This window comes from Neomonachus schauinslandi, chromosome 16, assembly GCF_002201575.2.
Source record: "Neomonachus schauinslandi chromosome 16, ASM220157v2, whole genome shotgun sequence".
Taxonomy (NCBI): Eukaryota; Metazoa; Chordata; class Mammalia; order Carnivora; family Phocidae; genus Neomonachus; species Neomonachus schauinslandi.
In genome coordinates, this window is record NC_058418.1 from 48,012,964 (window position 1) to 48,026,562 (window position 13,599).

Genomic DNA, 13,599 nt, shown 5'->3' on the forward strand with positions numbered 1-13,599 from the left:
GGGTGGTTCTGGTTCTTCGGTGTGCTGAATGCAATCCACCATGGTTTGCATTAAGGAGAATATCAGTGGTTGGACATTTACTAGGAATCTAAGGCACTCTCCCCTTGTGTTTTAAGTGTTCTGGTGGTAGAAAGCACAGGTAGTTGTTGGATCATTTGCTCTGGGAGAAGCCAGCTGCTCTCCCGTGAGGACATTCAAGCAGCCTGCCAGAGAGACATCCATGAGGCGAGGATGCATGACTTTCTGCAAACAACCAGTACCAACTTGACTTGGGCATTAGTGAGTCACCTTGGAGTTCATTGGCCAGCCCCATTTGAGCTTTCATATTAATGTAGTCCGGGAAAACACATGAACTGCAAGCTCGTGAGAGACCCTGAGTGAGACGTAACCGTTCCAGTTGTCTGGAAGTCCTTAGCCACTGAAATTGTAGATTTTCCACTTCTTGCCATGTTGAAGTAACTGGTACCGGCTTTGTCGTCTCACTATAAAAAATTTAAAAACTGGAAAAATGTATGAAACAATGATTTTTCAGAATTTGGGCAATAGGCAGCGAAGGACTGGGATCCAGGGAAAGGGATAAGAAATGATGGGAGCCCTACAGTTGCTCTGGCTACAACCACCTGGAGACCCTTCATGTACCTTGGCACAAGAGAGGATAAACCAGACAGAGTATGACACGCCCATCGAATTGAGAAGACAGAGATTAGAGTCTGGGGAGGGGGTAGTGGGTGAGATTTGCAGGGCAGGGTACTCCCTGCAAAGGGAGTCATGCAGAAAATGGCTCCAGAGATCAGAATAGGGGTCCTTTTGAATCTGTCGCTGAATACTAGGCTTCACATGCGTAGGGTGTGAAACTCCTGAGGCAGCACGAAGATCAGCCGGGGAGCTAGAAGCTCAGCCGCTTCCAGAACTCACCCATGGCTGGGAGACAAGTTCCACTGAACCTGGCTGGTTAGTCAGTAGAGACAGCTGAAAGGTCAGGCTTTAGTACTGAGGCCAAACTAATAATAATTATAATACTTATTCTAATAATCCTAAGAATAATAATTCTAACTAGACTCAATAAAGCTTAAAAATAAGCTGATCTGAAAGTTACTTTAACTGCCTGCCAAAACAAATTTTGGTATTCTCTACAGAAAGGCAAAACCTGATAACCTCATAATATTTAACATCTAATATAAAATTGTAAGACATGCAGAAGCAAATATATATAATGAAATAAAATACATAAAATGTTACTCATAATAAAATATATAGCTATATATATTATATATGTATACATACATATATACATACATATATATGTATAATTATAGTTATCCAAGAAAAAAAATCAGGCAATAGAAGGTACTTAGAAATAGCAAAGGTGAGAGAATTAGCTTAAGGACTTTACAATGGTTATTTAATTTAATTTAATTAATGAATTAATTTATTTTAAATACTCTAATATTCTTTTTAATTACAGTATACTTGACATACAGTATTATATTAGTTTTAGGCATACAATGTAGTGATTCAACATTTAAATACATTAGGGAATGCTACCCCCAACAAATATAGCTTCCATATGTCCTCAAAGTTACTACAATATTATTTACTCTATATGCTGTACTTTTCATCCCTGTGACTTTATTTTATTTATTTTTATTTTTTTTATTATGATGTTATGTTAATCACCATACATTACATCATTAGTTTTTGATGTAGTGTTCCATGATTCATTGTTTGCGTATAATACCCAGTGCTCCATGCAGAACGTGCCCTCTTTAATACCCATCACCAGGCTAACCCATCCCTTCCCCCCTCCCCTATAGAACCCTCAGTCTGTTTCTCAGAGTTACAATGGTTATTTTAAATCATTATGTTTAAAATAATCATGTTTAAAATAATCATTGTTATTTAAATCATTATGTTTAAAATCTTCCCTTTAGGGCGCCTGGGTGGCTCAGTTGGTTAAGCAACTGCCTTCGGCTCAGGTCATGATCCTGGAGTCCCGGGATCGAGTCCCACATCAGGCTCCCTGCTCAGCAGGGAGTCTGCTTCTCCCTCTGACCCTCCTCCCTCTCATGCTCTCTGTCTCTCTCTGTCTCTCATCGTCTCTCTTGCAAATAAATAAACTCTAAAAAAAAAAAAAAAAAGTATTAAAAAAAAATCTTCCCTTTAAACATAATTAGGACAGGAGTGGGAGATATAAAAATAAACCATGAACTGGTGGACATAAAAGTACAATATACAAAATGAAGATTTTACTGGATGGGACTAAGAGCAGCCATTGAAAAAGGAAAACTCGGTGAGCCTGCAGATGTACAAAAAGGGATTTTACAAATGAAACCGAGAAAAATAAACACATAAAAAAAGAATAGAGATCCCGTGATGTGTGGGACAATATTAAATGGTCTGTTTTGCGTTCAGTTGGCATCACAGAAAACATGGGATCAGAAAGAGTTTCTGAACAAATAATGGCTAAAAAATTTCCAAAATTAATAAACTCTCTAAACCCACAGGTGTAAAAGTTTCAGTGAGCTCAACTGAGCAAGATAAATACAAAAAAAGAAAACAGATGGAGTCCTATCATAATAAAATTTCTGAAAACCATTGATTAAAAAAATCTTAAAAGCAATTGGAGATAAAAGACACATTACACATTAGGCAATAAAGATAGGAATCATTTTAGATGTCTCCTCAGTAACTGTGCAAATCAGAGGGCAATGGAATTCCATCTTCATAGTCCTAAAAGAAACGGAAAAAGCCCTATAACGTAGAATGCTGAACCCACCAAAAATATTCAAAAGTGAAGGCAAAATAAAGGCTTTTTCAGACAAATAAATACGTATATGATGTGTCACCAGCAGACCTGCACTACAAGAAATGTTAAAGGAAGTTCTTCAGGTGTAATAGAAATGATAGCAGATGGGAAATTGGACCCACACAAAGGAATGAATGGTGCCAGAAAATGAGCAAAATCCATGTACAAAATGATTATGATTGCTTACTAACAGTGATGTAAATAGAAACGAAAACAACTGATTCTGCTTTTATTAGGGAAGTATTTTAACATACATTTACTTTAACTGAATAAGGCACAAAGAAAGTACTCATGAAAACAAAATAAAAACAACAGCAGAGTCAGCACACACTCACTGAATTCAAACAGAAGGACCAAAGTGATGGGGAGAGGGTCTTGGTAGAGAAGGCGCAGTCTTTCTGCCAGTTCAGGCTGCTTAAGGTCTATTCGGAGTATTTGCTGAAAAATGGCAAAGCTGAGGAAGTTCCAGAATTAAATTGGATATCTGAGTTCTTACCAGTTCTTACAAGACGATACTCTCACCAAATGTGACACTTTTAGGAGAATTCAGTCCGTGGTATGAGATACTTGTGTGTGCTTTGACTTTTTCTCACACTCCTTTGGCTCTCTGTCTCTTTTATTTTTTCATTTTAAAATGTAAAAAAATTGAGGTATAATTGACAGGTAACATTGTGTCCATTGAAGGTATACAGTGTGTTGATTTGATACATTTATAAGTTGCAATATGAGGACCAGGGTACTGTTAGCTACCACCTCTGTCACGTCTCGTAATTCTCATTTCTTTCTTGTGGTGAGAATAATTCAGATTTAGTCTCTTAGCAACTTTGAAGTTTATAATACAGTATTGTTGGCCATAATCTCTATCCTATGCATTAGATCTCCAGGACTTATTGATCTCCTAGTTGTATGTCTGTACCCTAAACATCTCCCCAGTTTTCCCACCCCACATCCGTCATTCTATTCTGTTTCTATGAGTTTGGCTTTTTTAGATACCACAAGTGAGATCATACAGTATTTGCCTTTCTCTGTCTGCCTTATCTCACTTAGCATGCTGCCCTCAATTTCTATCTATGTTGTTGCAAATGTTAGGAAATCTTGCCTATGGAAAACACGTCCACCCAGCTCCTTCTGTGATTGGTCTTCACGCTGGGTCCTGCTGTTGTTTGTGAGCATTTCCCCTCCCTCGGTTGGAAAGGGTCTGTCCATGTCGTCCAAGTGCCCTTCAGAGTAATTTAATTAATTATTTTAATTAATAAGATTCGAAAGCCTTTTCAGAGTTGCTTGGCAACATGGCGCTCCCTCAGCTCTCCCCTGAGCAGTGGGGGGGGAAGGGAGGCGACAAGGACAGGAAGGAGCTAGCCCATATCAAAGGTCCTCTCCCACCCGATCAGTACTGCTTGTCAAGATCAACTTGTTTTTGAAGAAAGATGAATATGAATTAGGAGTCCTGGCTTAAGTATCCTAGGAAGAGAAAATCCATTTTGATGGGAAGCTGGTACTTGTAACTATTAAATTGAAATATTTGGTGATAGTTTTATGTGTGATATTTTCCCTGGTGATTTCTAAAGACCACAACAGGTATTTAATAAGTTTCAATCATTCTGGCCACTTTCCCACAAGCTCTGTGGAGAATACGAATCAGGCGCATCTGCTGGGCACTGCTCTTGTTCTGGGATGAGCTTCAGAATGAGATTGTTATTGGAAACGGAGAGGAAGGAATGGAAAAGAGGTGCAAATGGAAATGATAGTTTCTGGAATAGGCTAATCGAAGGTGCATATATTGCACATATGTAGTCAAGTGTTAAATTTTTAGGTTTTCCTCGACGTGTAAACATGAAGTGGAATCTCTACGTGGTGGCAATGATGATGCCGTGATGTCTCATTTTGTGAGATTAAAAACCCCCCGTGGGGGCGCCTGGGTGGCTCAGTTGGTTAAGCGACTGCTTTCGGCTCAGGTCGTGATCCTGGAGTCCCGGGATCGAGTCCCGCATCGGGCTCCCTGCTCGGCGGAGAGCCTGCTTCTCCCTCCGACCCTCCCCCCTCTCATGTGCTCTCTCTCTCTCTCTCCTTCTCTCTGGCTAAAAAAAAAAAAAAAAAATTTAAAAAAAAAAAAAAAAAACAAAAAAAAAAACCCCCCGTGGGCTGACACGTGGTTTCAGGCACTCCTCCACCTGCAGGAACCTCTGCTCCCACCTCGAGCTGTCAGTGGAACAGAGAATGGCAGGGTCAGACCTCTGGGTGGTGCTCCTTCCAAGCGCTAACTGAGGTTGTCCAAAGCTGACCTTGTTACCTCCTCCCCCAGGGCAGCAGCTCCTGCTTCCAGTCCCAGAAGTCCCAGAAGTCTCTGATCTTTCTCTTTCCCTTTACTACACACCTGCCTTTTGTTTCACAAGATACCTTAATAAAGGAAGCCTTTCCATTTCTGCGCCCATCCCTCTAGGCAAAACCAATGACAGTACATCAGCACTGCTACATGGACCCATGCACAGCCGGGTGTGTGGTGTGTGTGGTGTGTGGTGTGTGTGTGTGCGCACACACACACGCGCTCACGTGTGTGTATGTGTTGTCCTCATCTAGGCTCTTGTGGGCAGACTCTTACCTTAAAAACATTCGCTTTCCCTACAACTACTCATGATAATTAGCGAAATGCTAATAGTCACAGCAGATGATACCATACCATTAATTAAATAAACTACCATGGAAATATGAAGAACTCAGAATACTTCAGAAAAAAATTATATGGGAGAGATAACCTCTGTTAATACAGATTCTAGAAAAGGTGCTCTTTGCCTAGTTCGGTCCGCCGCCGATACCCATATCTCACTTTATAATAGACAACATCCATTCTATATTTTTAAAAGCTTGGGCGAAGTTTTACATGCAAAATGTTATGATGATGTTGAAATCATTTCTTTAGGTGAGCCTGGGTGGCTCAGTCGGTTAAGTGCCTTTGGCTCAGGTCATGATCCCAGGGTCCTGGGATCGAGCCCTGCATCGGGTTCCCCGCTCAGCAGGGAGCCTGCTTCTCCCTTTCACTCTGCCTGCCGCTCCCCCTGCTTGTGCTCTCTCTCTCAAATAAATAAATAAAATCTTAAAAAAAAAAAAAAAGAAATCATTTCTTTAGGGCTTCTGAATCTTTCTACAGTATTAATCAAAGTAATAATGACCCCATGTAGAGAATTTACTCTGAATCTGTGTACACTTGAAGTTAAACTTGATGAAATTTTTTTTTTTTTAAATTGTGTGCTAGAGTCTTTCTCTTCTATTACATGCGTCACAAAATGCTGACCCTTTCCTTGTTAGTTCAGGGAACATTTTAGTTCTCGTGGCCTGGCAGTTGTCTTTCTCCTCCAAATAATCTTTTCTCACTATGCCTGTATTAAGAGGCAGAAAGTGTGGCTTGCTGCTGGATTCAGATGGAGGCTATATCCCACACTGGGCAGCTCTGCTGTTCTCCCTGCAACCACACTTAGCTGAGGGATGTTGCTTTTGTACTACATTTTAGCCACAACCATGTAGAATAAATTTATTGGTGGAGAAATTTTACTTCACCTCAAAGAGAGTTATTTAAAGTGATCGTGAGCTTGGATTCGTTGAGTCACTGACATTAGTTGATTCGCTGTGATGCTGTTCACAATTTTTTGTCGTAACCATCAATGACGTGGTTCAGCTTTGAGAGCTATATTTAGAGTTCTGTTCAAGTTCTTGCCTGAGATGCGGGGCTGGAGGGTCAAGATTTAGAGGAGCCAGAATGGTTACTTTTTATTCTTTCCCTTTAGGAGAGAAGATTTGCATACCTGTGCCTCTCAATCCTCCCCAGGTAACGGTTTTCCTTGGCAGCATCTCTGCTCATCTCTTTATCTTTAAAGAGCAAAGTGGAGGAGTCACATAGTCTCAGTTCCTTAAAATTGAGGAAAACATAAAGCACAGGAAGGGAAATATTTTCTCAGAGGGAGAGAGAATACCCTTGAAGGGTGAGGAGGCTGTTCTGGCTCAGTGTGTACTGGGACACATGTTCACCTCCCTGGCTTCCCCCCAAATTCTCCTAATCCTTTAACCATTAACCATTTATCACCTGGTGGTGGGACTGTAACTTTAGGTCAATTTTGTACTCCTGCAAGCTGAGCAAAGCTTTGCAGAGCTAAATAGATGGTCATTTTTTTTTTAAATGGGGTTAATAGAATTCTCTGACTTCCATTAATATATTTTAATGCTCAACCTTTAGTCAATATGTTTTCCTTAATGTTAACTCAAATCCATCCTGCTGGGATAAAAACTAGTATTGCTGGTCATCCATTGGAGATGTGCTGACCAGCCTATATATCTGTGACTATATAAATATGATTTATACATTTTTAGGCTGACACATCCTTCCTTTAACCCTCCATGGCTAATTCCAGAAATTCCTGTTAATCTTTCTTATAAATAACATATTGCAGTTAACACCATGTCTTTCTTCACATTATCCACATAATTCACCAGTTGTTGGGCTATGAATTAGAAGAGAGTCTGAGTCATGAACTCATTCTTAGCTTGAGTTCCCAAAGCTCCCCAGGTTTTTCCATTATATGTGTCTAAAGCCATTTCTCCTCCTCTTATGTTATATTTGTACTGATTTTTTCTTCCTAAAGGGATTACATCCACATCTGTTTCTATTAAACACTACTCTGCTTATCTTTCCTTTTCTCCAAATTGTCAGGGGTGCCTCTTTCTTCTTAATTCTGTGTCCTAGCCTCATCTCTATGGAGATTTATCTAAGACTTGCACTGAGGAAATATCTTATTAAAATGTAAATAGATTCTCAACATTCCAAACACATTCAAGTCATCAAAATGTGGCTATTTATTTGTTGGGTTCATGTTTCTATTTCTAAAAAAGAAAATGTGTTTAAAAATCAAAGACAGCAACCTTAATTAAATAGGGTTTTTGCATGGTGGTGGGGGCAAGACATTTGGAAGTTTATGTGTAAGTGTTCTTATGGCACAGTTATCCATATAGTAGAATCAACAATTCACTTTATATTCCTTTCCTTATATCTTAAGAAAAAGAGCCTTTCCTGTTTGTTTGAGGAAAAAATGTTTTAAGATTTTCATACCTGGTTGACAGAGCACTTTGTCCTTTCTGATTGCTTTAAAGGACTCTGAATCCTGTTTTGATCCATGCAGAATGGAAGTGTGTCCCCTCTCCCCACTCGACTCTTGTGATACAGTGTTTTTTACAGTGTTTTTTATTAATAGGGAAAAAATTCTGGAAATGGGAAATTGAGACGAGGCCCAAATTATTTCAGAAATATGGCCAGTGAAACTCCAGTATTAGGTTCATATGACAATCGTGGAGATAGCACAAACTAAATCACGTGATATGACTCAGAGCACTGTGAGCTTTAATAATTGATATCTACAAAAATAATTTGGGGACAAAAAGGCTATACAGTGGAAAAGTATTAGTATAGTGATGGCAACATATCACAAGCAATTTTACAGCCGTCTTTCCCTCTTATCAACGTTCTCATCCCCCTTATCAACTAAGCTCATGTCATACTTTGCTTGAATCTCCAGTTGTCCAGGCTGTGGTGTCCTCTGCTGTTGGAAATTGTGAAGAAGCTGAGCAGAGACAGTAGAAAGGGTCAGCTTGAACCAAGGATGAGGATGAGGAGGATGGCAAGCTGTCATTCATGACAAGATGCAGGCAGTTTTGCAGATTAGAACCGAACTATAGTAGGAGGTAAAAATATGAAATCATTTACATACATATGTGTATATGTACACAGTCACACTCACACACAACCAGTGAGTAAAGCAGAGTATTCCTGAAGGAAACATGAACAGAACATCCTAGAAGTCACCAGTGACACACAATTTGCTCATTTACTCATTCATGCCTTCATTTTTTCAATATTTATGTAACCCCTCCCTAATCAATGCTCTGCACTGAAGAAGACAATATGGGAATAAAATGATGGAATATCTTTAAGAAACTAGAATTAATCTGGGCAATATTTCCATATGTGTAAGATTAAATCATAATTAAAAAGTCAGTGGTTTAATGTCTTTAGCATGCTGTAGCATACTACTGGGTCCATGGAAAAAGCCCACTCATTACTGAAAGAGTTTTCCTTTAGGGATTAGCTTGCCTGTAAAACCAAAAAGGCAAACCCATGGAGAAAGGTGATGGGTGATGATTCTTCCCAGGACATCTAGTAAAATTCCCAGAATGAATTCTCCCCGGGATCAATCACTAGAGATTGGGTGGCAGGCAGGCAATAATGTAGCAATGTATGTTAACTTCCTTCTAGTGGCCAGAGAAATGCAACAACCTAGTTTGTGTTTGATGTGTAAAATAAATGATTGAGGGAAAAGGAAATAAAGCGCCAAATGGATTTCACTGGCTCATAGAAAATGAACTTCTCAATTCTTGTTTACCAGCTGCATTGGTTTGCTTCTGCGAGCTTGCTGCAGCTCTATATAGACTGTTTAAAAGGTTAGCTGCCATGACCCTGATATGACAAAGGGATGCACGAGGATGTGGATGTCAACAGTGCATGAGTGCACATAACAGGAAAATGTTTCAGCTTTAAAGGTGGAAACACCGGGCGCCTGGGTGGCTCAGTTGGTTAAGCGACTGCCTTCGGCTCAGGTCATGATCCTGGAGTCCTGGGATCGAGTCCCACATCGGGCTCCCTGCTCAGCAGGGGGTCTGCTTCTCCCTCTGCCCTCTTCCCTCTCGTGCTCTCTGTCTCTCATTCTCTCTCTCTCTCAAATAAATAAATAAAATCTTTAAAAAAAAAAAAAAAGGTGGAAACACCAAGACAGTGTATTAGAGTAAAATGTTTCCACTAGTTCAACTGAGAGAGAGTTTGATGGGTCGTTTTCCCAGACTAATGAAAGGAAGGATGTTTCATTTATGTGGATGGGGTGGTTACAAATGAATATAATGGTTCCCCAAAATGAGCATTATTCTGAGCATCATGTATTCCATTCACACTAGGGGCACTGATTTATAATTACTCTAATGGAGCCCAGAACTGGGACAAATGGATATTCACATTGCATTTTCTTTTGAGGCACTGAGTATATTGGGCACATACCACCACAACTACAGGGTGCAAGTGAGGTTTGTTTATTTCAACTTGCTTGCAATGGATGTGCATTTCTAGGTCACTGATTCCAGCACAGCAGTGTTCATGGCAAACAGTGTGTAAAGGGGGATTTATACGCAGGATGGCTGACATAACCGGATAGACTCTGGCTTGGTCTGCTTGGGTGGCTAGCTCTAAATGAAGCCTGGGCATCTGCAGGTAGTGTCCTAGCTGATGAAAAATGGACTTGAGTTTGGACTTACTGATACCCAAGTACATTAAACTAAAACATATCCTGAGCTGGGAACATGGAAGAAAATCTATTATGAATAGCAAGAGAAGGAGTGACTAAAATGTCTCCTTTAGTCCCAAATTCTGTTTCCTATTTTATTGTGAGGGAGTCCATTAGCAAAAGAGATCAGATTTCAGATTGAGATCTTCTAAGTAATGTTAAGTAGCTATCAGAGCATATCATCTGGGATGCTGTTAGCTGTGTTACTAGGTTCTAGGAGTGTATACTCACTTACCTTTCTACGTTAGGTACATTCAGCCATGATGGCATTCGGGCTCTTGACACATGATTTGTAAGAGGATTTAGTTTTCCTTAAACTGCAATATGAATTCTGAAATAGAAATCTAATCTTAAAACTAGTACAGGGGGAATTTGCAAAAACATCTTAAAATATGAGTGCAGGGAATCTTAAAATAGTAGGAAGAATAATATTCCTGGTGTCAGGAGAACACACAGTAGAAAGAGCAGGGTCATTAGTAGCTGATTCGTTCGGCCAAATGCAGGCCCTGTGACATATTTAAGGTGATCCAAAGAGTGATATTTGTGTAAGGGTGCAAATGTCTATCTTTGTATCGAATTCTGAAGCCACTGCTGTAGTATAAAAATAGATACCTTATTCTTTAGTCCTGGAACGAAAATTAGGTATTTTTAGGAGGTATTGATTCTAGCTTCCACATTGAGTTTACAAAGAAATCAAAGACCAAACGGGCTGCTGTCTATTGTTGCAGGGTTGCTCGGGGCAAGTTTTTAGCATTGAAACTAGAGGGATGGGATTTCCATTTACTAAAATGAGAAGCCTATTGGAACATCAGGTTTGGAAGATCAGGTGTTTGTTTTGGGGGGATATGCATTCAATTTTGGATGCAGAAAGTCTGAGACAGCTCTTTGCAATCCTAGCAGAAATGTCAAGTAGACAGCTAGAATTTGGGGCAGAAGTTGGGAATTGTCAATATACATGGAGTATTGGAAAGCCGGAGAGCCCAAGGAGAGAGCATCCATACAGATAGAGAAGATCGCCTTGGGCAAAGCCTAGTGGCCCTACGGTGTTCAGAGGCCAGGGAGATGGGGAAGAACCATAAAGGAAATTTAGGTGAGTGATCAGTGAGAAAGAAGGAGACACAGAAAGTGGCATGACCTGGAAGCCAAATGAAGGAAGTATTTTGAGGGAATGATCGACCACGTGAAACGTGGCTGTTACATCAGTGTGGGAGAAGATGCATTTAGACAGGAATGAGGACAAAACCTGTAATCTTTCACCAGCTGGGGATGGGGTGCTGTTGTCTGTTCTGACTTTTGCAAATCCTAGGATTTTTGGACTCTCTCTAATCCTTTTTATTCCTGCTTACAAGTGGAAATTCTTTTTTCAGCTAATCTCTCTTGAAACGCTTTGTCATATGTATCCAATAATAAGCAACTCATGCTATTAACATTCTGTTGTCTAATTACTTCTCATACAGCTACCATATGATTAGGCACATGGACGCTCTCAAAGGTTATCGGACATGACTGTTTAGCAAATACTGTGTTGCTTCATCACATGGCCTGCCATCTTCCCAGCTTGTAATATGATTTCCCTTACTGCTTCTTCTTTAAGCCAATGCTACGCTAAGATTTATATTTTAAGGTTTTTAGCAGTGACCCCTTGAGAGCCAGTCAAATGCTAGGCAATCCCCAAATTCCAATGGCCTAAAAGAGGAAGGATTTATTTTTCACTCATACAAAGCCCACTGCATGTTTGGGACTCCACTCCTGGGTAACTTCTCCATGTCATGGCTCAGCCTGGCATCTTCACACACTCCCAGGGCAGTGAAGGCCCTGTTGGAAAGATGAAAACCAGCAGCTAAGTTCTTCCAGTAGAAAGTTGCACACACCGCTCCCAAAGCAAAACCAGATGGCCAGTTTCTAAGGCTTACAGTAGAGGAATAAGATATAGTTGCAAAGCCTGACTCAGTACATAAATCAGTGTAAAGCCACATGAATTTACTTTTTATCTTCTTGCATAATATCAAACTAATTTTTATGTAGAAACTGTTTTACTTCATTTCTGGGCCTGACACTCTAAAGACATAATAGCTAGCGTGATATGAACAGGCTAGGTTTTCAGTAAAACTTCAGTAATCCTCTTAGAGTGAAAAATGCCCTAGGTTTTTATGATTTGAACTCTGCCCTAAAGTAATTCCTGCCAGTTGTTAGCAGAACCTAGAAGTAAAACCACACTGGTCGTCACCTAAACCCCTGGTCTGTTACTGATGCCATGTTTTTTTCCAAGGCCTTACCTTTGTTGTTCTACTTTACTTTTTTACAAGCTTGCACTGAAACGGCCCCTATTTTTAGCTGCTATATACCTCACCTCTCTTACCTTCTCAATATTGCCATCTGTTTGTTGTTGGTGTTGTTATTCCGACAAAGACTAACGTGCGTTTCTCTAAGTACTTTAGGTAGAATTGATGACACCATAAAGTGGCCATATCACTCTCGATGTGAACGTATTTATACACAGTTGATTTAGTGTTACCTGAGAATGAGTTATTTTGCCATTAGTGAAATATCTAATTCCTACTCCACTAGGAAAAGAGGAACTGGCAGGAGTGACCAACCCCATTAAAGAAGATCTCTGTGTCTTCCATTGGATTTTATTTCTACTCATATATTTGTAGTAGATGAGGAAAAATCAGCACAAATAAAAGTGGCTTTGTTTGGTCAACAGACACATGGAAAAGTGCTCAACATCACTCGGCATCAGGGAAATACAAATCAAAACCACAATGAGATACCACCTCACACCAGTCAGAATGGCTAAAATTAACAAGTCAGGAAATGACACATGTTGATGAGGATGCGGAGAAAGGGGAACCCTCCTACACTGTTGGTGGGAATGCAAGCTGGTGCAGCCACTCTGGAAAACAGTATGAAGGTTCCTCAAAAAGTTGAAAATAGAGCTACCATATTACCCAACAATTGCCCTACTGGGTATTTACCCCAAAGATACAAATGTAGGGATCCGAAGGGGCATGTGCATCGCAATGTTTATAGCAGTAATGTCCACAATAGCCAAACTATGGAAAGAGCCCAGATGTCTATCGACAGATGAATGGATAAAGAAGATGTGGTGTATATATACAATGGAATATTATGCAGCCATCAAAAAATGAAATCTTGCCATTTGCAACGACATGGATGGAGCCAGAGGGTATTATGCTAAGCGAAATAAGTCAATCAGAGTAAGACAATTATCATATGATCTCACTGATATGTGCAATTTAAGAAACAAGGCAGAGGATCATAGGGGAAGAGAGGAAAAAAATGAAACAAGACAAAACTTGAGAGGGAGACAAACCGTAAGAAACTCTTAATCTCAGGAAACAAACTGAGGGTTTCTTTTTTTTTTTTTTTTTAAGATTTTATTTATTTGACAGAGAGAGA